The sequence below is a fragment of the Callithrix jacchus genome, chromosome 1 (assembly GCF_049354715.1).
Source record: "Callithrix jacchus isolate 240 chromosome 1, calJac240_pri, whole genome shotgun sequence".
Taxonomy (NCBI): domain Eukaryota; kingdom Metazoa; phylum Chordata; class Mammalia; order Primates; family Cebidae; genus Callithrix; species Callithrix jacchus.
In genome coordinates this window covers 143,505,198-143,513,273 of record NC_133502.1, presented here as the reverse complement: position 1 = coordinate 143,513,273, position 8,076 = coordinate 143,505,198, and positions in this window count along the sequence as shown.

The window sequence follows — 8,076 nt, the reverse complement described above, 5'->3', positions numbered from 1 at the left end:
AGCTCACTGCAACCTCCCTCTCCCTGTTTCAAGGGATTCTCCTGCCTCAGCCTTCCAAGTAGCTGATACTACAGGCATGCACCATCATACCATCACGCCTGGCTAATGTTTGTATTTTTAGTAGAGACAGTGTTTCACCATGTTGGTCAGGCTGGTCCCAAACTCCTGACCTCAAGGGATCCACTCAGCCTCTCAAAGTGCTGGGATTACAGGCACTGTGGCTCTGCCTTTCCCAGCCCACTGACTCAAATGTTAATCTCCTTTGGCAACACTTTCACAGACACACCCAGGATCAATACTTTGTATCCTTCAATCTTGGTCAAGTTGACACTCAGTATTAACCATCACAGACTGCAAAGCAAGAACTGAGTCAACTTTGCAAGAAAATATCCTTAGAGGCCAGGTGCGGTAGCTCATGCTTGTATTCCCAGAACCTTGTAAGGCCAAGGTGGGTGGATCACCAGGTCAGGAGTTCAAGACCAGCCTGTCCAATATGGTGAAACCTTGTTTCTACTAAAAAATACAAAAATTAGCTGGGCATGATGGCATGTGCCTGTAGTCTCAGCTACTCTGGAGGCTGAGGCAGGAGAATCGTTTGAACCCAGGAGGAGAAGGTTGCAGTGAATTGAGTACACCATTGCACTCCAGCCTGGGGGACAGAGCAAGACTCCTTCTCAAAACAAACAAACAAACAAAAAAACCACAGGCCTGGTGGGGCATGGTGGCAGTGGCTCATGCCTGTAATCCCAACACTTTGGGAGGCCGAGGCAGGTGAAACACAAGGTCAAGAGATCAAGACCATCTGGCCAACATGGTAAAACCCCATTTCTACTAAAAATACAAAAATTGGCTGGGCATGGTGGTGCATGCCTATAGTCCCAGCTACTCAGGAGGCCGAAGTAGGAGAATCAGCCTCCTGGAAATCCAGGAGGCAGAGGTTTCAGTGAGCCGAGATCATGCCACTGCACTCCAGCCTCACAACAGAGTGAGACTCAGTCTCAAAAAAAAAAAAATAACCACAGGCCTCAGCAGGCCTTGAGGCCAAGACTGGACTCCATGCCAACACCATTATTGCAGCTGAGAAACTGGTCTACAAAAGGAATTCTGGAGAAAGACCTGCCAAGCCCATTTGTTCAACCTTATGAAATTCTTCTGACCACTTCCATGGTTGTACTTTGTATAGACCACCCACATGGATACACACATCTCATTGCAGGTCTGCCACAGCCACATCCAAACCACCAAAAAGGAGACACTCGCGAATCCTCAGCAACACACAGGTGCCAGTTAGGAACACAACGGCCTGAAAGGGAACTACTAAGTTTTCACTGCTCTGTGGTAACATTAGCCTGGAAAAAGAAGTAGCATTCATAACTAAGAGATGCCACAGTAAAGTATTCTTGGAGAACTGTGTAACAGAGGATGGCTAACCCCAGGACTAACCCCTGGGAAAATACTGAGCAAACCTGGACTGTAGGGTTCCTTGTGGCAGTGGCTTGGTGGTGCCCACCAGCAAGGTCTTCCTTGCCCCCACTCACCTTCACCATCATGTAGTGATGATGAATAGCAATAATTCACAGCAAGGTATATTCACACCCTATGAACACATAAGTACCAATAGGTGGATTTGCCCACCCAAAGAGGGAGAATACGACAAAGAAAGCAGCCGCTCTGGAATAAATCAGTGCTGCATAGCACACAGGCAAAATCTCAACCATCAGAATGTTCTTTTTTTTTTTTTTGTAAAGATGGGGTTTCACCATCATGGCCAGGCTGGTCTTGAACTCCTGACCTCTGGTGATCCACCCCCCTCGGCCTCCCAAAGTGCTAGGATTACAGGCGTGAGCCACCGCACCTGGTCCAGAATGTTCTTCATATTTTACTCACTTGCCCAAACACTGTAATACCTCTATTTATTTATTTATTTGAGACAGAGTCGCACTCTGTTGCCCAGGCTGGAGTGCAGTGCCGTGATTTCGGCTCACTGCAACCTCCGCCTCCTGGGTTCAGGCAATTCTCCTGCCTCAGTCTCCTGAGTAGCTGGCATCACAGATGGGCACCACCATGCCCAGCTAATTTTTGTATTTTTAGTAGAGACGGAGTTTCACCGTGTTAGCCAGGTGCACCTCAAATTCCTGACATTCAGTGATCAGCCAGCCTCAGCATCCCAAAGTACTGGTATTATAGACAGGAGCCACTGCGCCCAGCCCTGTAATGCCTTTATAAAGATTATAATTACAGTATCTTATTGGATAAATAACTTCTTTTTCTTTTTCTTTTTTGACAGAGTTTTACTGTTGTTGCCCAGGCTGGAGTGCAATGGTGTAGTCTCAGCTCACCACAACCTCCACGTCCTGGGTTCAAGCGATTCTCCCGCCTCAGCCTCCCAAGTAGCTGGGATTATAGACATGCACCGCCACACCCGGCTAATTTTGCATTTTTAGTAAAGACAGGATTTTTCTGTGTTGGTCAGGCTGGTCTCGAGCTCCTGACCTCAGATGATCCGCCTGCCTTGGCCTCCCAAAGTGCAGGGATTACAGGCGTGAGTCACTGCGCCCAGCCCATAAATTTCTTTTTCAAGAAATGAGCCTTTTTACCTGTACCTTACATTGTTTTATTTCTGTAGAATGACAAAAAGCAGCCTCGGTCAGTGTGGGATCTTCTCCTCTGCACAGCTTCTCTCCCCAAAGTTGTTGCCGTCTCCCCACCTGGCATCAGTAAGATGTATTTCTCCCCAGGAGGTCTTCAGTCCCACTCCTTGCTTTGCTACAACATCTTCCTTTGATCCCAACCATGTAACTTCTCAGAGTCTAGTTTTCTTTCAGCTACTTCTGTGTCCCTCTGAGGCTCCTGGGGATCATTCAGCATGGCCAGCGCTATGCATAGTCACAGGAAATTCAGGCTGCTGTGGAAGCTTCTGCCTGCCTAGCTTCTCAAGCTCCTCTGTGCACCAGCACCACTAGGAGGGCCTGTTGCAATACTGACTGTTGGGCTCCACTCCCAAAGTTCCTGATTCCCTGAGTCCAGAGCAAAGCTAGAGAATTTACATTTCAAACAAGCTTCCAGGTGATTGTGCTGCTATAAGTGTGGGGACAAGATGTTGGGAATCAAGAGCCTTAATTTATCACACAGCCATTTATTAACTGGAGCTCTAACCAGGAAGGGTGTCAGCCCTCTAGATTCAGATTACCCAAACAAATTAGAAGCTCAGTTATTTACTGCTATTTGGTCTGTATCCCCCAGGCCTTGGCTTAGTGGGAAAGTGGGTAGATGGGGCTCATTCTTAGTGAAAGACTCATAATATCTACACATTCCTCCATTCCCCAATTCTTCTCCTCCCCCATTCAGAGAATCTTTATCTAAACTACAGGGCAGCAACTCTTTTCCATAAAGATCCAAATGGAGTTGGGTGCTGTGGCTCATGCCTGTAATTTCAGCATGTGGGAAGCCAAGGTGGGAGGATCTTTTGAGCCCAGGAGTTGAGACCAGCTTGGAAAATGTAGTGAAACCCCCAAAAAATCCAAATAGTAGATATTTCAGGCTTTGTGGGCCATGCAGTTTCTGTTACAATTACTCAATTCTGGCAGGGCATGTTGGCTCATGGCTGTAATCCCAGCACTTTGGGAGGCCAAGGCGGGTGGATCACAAGGTCAGGAGTTGGAGACCAGCCTGGCCAAGATGGTGAAACCCTGTCTCCACTAAAAATACAAAAAAATTAGCTGGGCATGGTGGTGCATGACTGTAATCTCAGCTACTCGGGAGGCTGAGGCAGGAGAATCTCTTGAACCTGGGAGGCGGAGGTTGTGGTGAGCCAAGATCACACCACTGCACTCCAGCTTGGGAGACAGTGGGAGACTCTGACTCAAAAAAAAAAAATTACTCAGTTCTGCATTTGTATACAAAAATAGCCATAAATAATAAGTAAATGAACAAGCATGGCTCTCTTCAAATAAACATTTATTTATTGACCCTGAAATTTGATTTTCATGTAATTATTATTATTCTCATTTTTACTTTCTTCATTAATTTAAGCATATTAAAACCATTCTTTTTTTTTTTTTTTTTTTTTTTGAGACGGAGTTTCACTCTTGTTACCCAGGCTGGAGTGCAATGGCGCGATCTCGGCTCACCGCAACCTCCGTCTCCTGAGTTCAGGCAATTCTCCTGCCTCAGCCTCCTGAGTAGCTGGGATTACAGGCACGCGCCACCATGCCCAGCTAATTTTTGTATTTTTAGTGGAGACGGGGTTTCACCATGTTGACCAGGATGGTCTCGATCTCTTGACCACATGATCCACCCGCCTCGGCCTCCCAAAGTGCTGGGAGGACAGGCTTGAGCCACTGCGCCCAGCCATTAAAACCATTCTTAGCTTACAATCTTTATAAGAAACAGTCAACAGACTGGATCTGGCCCACAGGAAGGATGTGACCTACTAGTCATAGTTTGCTGACCCCCCAGCCCTACATCATAATCTCTGCATAACCTTTTTCAAATTTGAAGTCTGGCTTTTTGGGGGATAGAACTTGGCAACAAATTACCAATACATGAGATGTCTCCACATCAGCTTAAGACAAGAAATAAAGAGGACTCTTTCTTGTTTGTTTGTTTTTGAAACAGAGTCTGGCTCTGTCACCCAGGCTAGAGTGCAGTGGTGCAATCTCGGCTCACTGCAACCTCTGCCTCCTGGTTCAAGTGAATCTCCTGCCTCAGCCTTCCAAGTAGCTGGGACTACAGGCATGTGCCACCACGGCCGGCTAATTTTTTGTATTTTTAGTAGAGACGGTGTTTCACCGTGTTAGCCAGGATGGTCTAGATCTCCTGACCTCGTAATCCACCCACCTTGACCTTCCAAAGTGCTGGGATTACAGGTGTGGCATGAGCCACCATGCCCAGATTTATAAAGAGGTCTCTTATATGTCAGTTTAACTGCTGGGTAAATGTGTCTAGAACTATAATAGCTAAATTCTCATTTATTTCAAACATGATTATTATAGATGAGATGAGGTATTGAGCAAATTATAAAGAATGAATGGCCGGGTGTGGTGTTTCATGGCTGTAATCCCAGCACTTTGGGAGGCTGAGGCAGGCAGATCATGAGGTCAAAAGATAGAGACCATCCTGGCCAACATAGTGAAACCCTATCTCCACTAAAATAAAAAATAATTCGCTGGGCGTGGTGGCGAGCCCCTGTAGTCGCAGCTACTTGGGAGGCTGAGGCAGGAGAACTGCTTGAACCCGGGAGGCAGAGGCTGCAGTGAGCCGAGATTGCACCACTGCACTCCAGCCTGGCACCTGGCGACAAAGTGAGACTCTGTCTCAAAAAAAAAAAAAAAAATCAAGAATGGATAGTGATCATCAGGTTCCACAGTCTATAGTTTGATACTTAATATTGCTAAAGAACTAGAAATCTTCAGCTCTTCTAGTTTAAGTGAAAAAAAAACTTAATATTTGGTTTTAATTGATGATTTCACAAAATAGCATAGCATATGCTTAATAATGAGTGAGTGTCCTTTCAGAACAGTGATTTTCAACCTTCACTGCATATTAGAGGCACCTGGAAATATATATATATATATATTTTTTTTTTTTTTGCTCTTGTTGCCCATGCTGGAGTGCAATGGCTCACTGCAATCTCCGCCTCCCAGGTTCAAGTGATTCTCCTGCCTCAGCCTCCCGAGTAGCTGGGATTACAGACATGTAATACGCTCAGCTAATTTTTGTATTTTTAGTACAGACAAGGTTTAACCAATTTGCTCAGGCTAGTCTTGAACTCCTGACCTAGGTGATCCACCTGCCTCGGCCTCCCAAAGTGCTGGGATTATAGGGATGGGCCACTGTGCCCAGTCCTGGAAAGCTTTTAAAACTCCAAATGCCCAGACTGAACTTCCACCAATTAAATAAGAATCTGGGGACAAGAACTCTCCAGGTAATTCTAATTTGCATCTAAGGTTACAAACAACTACTGTAGTGTAATATTCAGGAGTTCTGCTCTTTGTCCAGGTGCACTGTGTTGTGCCGAATACCAAATGACCCAGTTTGCAACACGTGCATAATCCTGTGTAACCTAACTTCTAAGTAGGTGCAGATCCTTCGAATTATAGATGCCTGGTCTTTCTTTTTGCATTGAACCTGTATGCCAGGACATGTGAATTCCAGGTAGGCTTCTGGGTTCTGTATCTGTAACCTTGGCAACAAACTAGGCTGCAAATACAAATCAACGTAAAAAACAGTAAAAGACATAAACAGACACTTCACAAAAGAAGATATATAAATAAGCACATGGAAAGTTCTGAATATTTTTAGTCATCAAGGAAATGCATATTAAAACCACAATAAGATACAATTTCATACCCACTGGCAGTACCAAAAGACTAACAATACCAAATATTGGCAAGGATAGAACAACTGGAACTCTCATACACTGTTGGTGAGAGCATAAAATAACACAACTACTTAAATAAACTCTTTAGCGGTTTCTTATAAAGTTAGATATTTACTTATGCAACAACCCAGCAATTCCACTCCTAGGAAATAAAAACAAGTAGACCAGAAATGTCCAAGAATGTTCACAGTAGCTTTTTTGAGAATAGTTCAAAATTCAAAAACAACTCTAATGTGCACCAATGGAAAGGGATAAACAAACTGTGTTATATTCATACAATGAAACACTACTCAGCAATAAAAAAGAGTTAATGCATGCAAAAACACAGATAAATCCCAAAGACATCATGCTGAGTGAAAGAAGCATGACACAGAATATATACTATGTGATTTCATGTACATGAAATTCCGGGGGATGTCATCTGTGGTGATAGAAATCGGAGCAGTTGTTTTTTGGGGTGTGAGCAGGGGAGATATGCAAGATTGACTAGAAAAGGGCAGGGGAATGAAGGAATGAAGGAATTTTTATAGTGATAGAAATACATTAGGTCCTGAAAGACCATCATTTTGTACAATGTGGCTCACTTACAACTTTTTTTTTTTGAGACAAGGTTTCTCTTTGTCACCCAGGCTGGGGTGCAGTGGCCTGATCACAGCTCACTGTAGCCTGGACATCCATGGCTCAAGTGATCCTCCCACCTCAGCCTCCCAAGTAGCTGGGACTATAGGCATGTGCCTAATTTTTGTATTTTTTGTAGAGACAGAATCTCACTATGTTGCCCAGGCTGATCTTAAACTCCTGGGATCAAGCAATTCTCCCACCTTAGTCTCCCAAAGTGCTGGAATTATAGAGGCGTAAGCCCCTGAGCCTGACCTGGTTTCTTTACAATTTAGATGAGAAAAAAAAAAAAAAAAAGCTTCCCAGCAGGGACCCTATCTGTGTGGAATTTGCACATTCTCCTATATCTGTGTGGGTTTTATTCAGGCAATCTGGTTTCCTCCCACATCCCAAAGCAACTGGTGTTGATTAATCAGCATGTCTAAGTTGTCCTGGTCTGAGTGAGTGTGGGTATGTGTGCAGGTGTGTGTGAGTGTGCTCTACCACAGGTGTTCAATCCAGGGCAGGTTCCTGTCCTGTGCTGTGAGCTGCCGAGATAGGCTCTGGCTACCCACAAGCTTGAACTGGAATAAGTGAGTTAGAAAATTAATGAATGAATGCAAATTATTGTACAATAAAAAATTCATGAAGTGTATAAGATCATACGGATGCACAATGGTAAATGATATGGTATGAAAGTATTAAACGAAGCTGAGTGCAGTTGCTCACACTTGTAATCCCAGAATTTTGGGACGCCGAAGCAGGTGAATCATAAGGTCAGGAGTTCGAGATCAGCCTGGCCAACATGGTGAAACCCCATCTCTACTAATAATACAAAAAATTAGCTTGGTGTAGTGGCAGACACCTGTAATCCCAGCACTTTGGAAGGCCACGAGTTTCAGAGCAGCCTGGCCAATATGGTGAAACTCCATCTCTACTAGAAATACAAAAATTAGCTGGGTGTGGTGGTGCACACCTGTAGTCCTAGCTACTCAGGAGGCTGAGGCAGGAGAATTGCTTGAACTAGGAGGTTGAGGTTACATAAGCTGAGATTGTACCACTGAACTCCAGCCTGGGTGACAAAGTGAGATCTCATG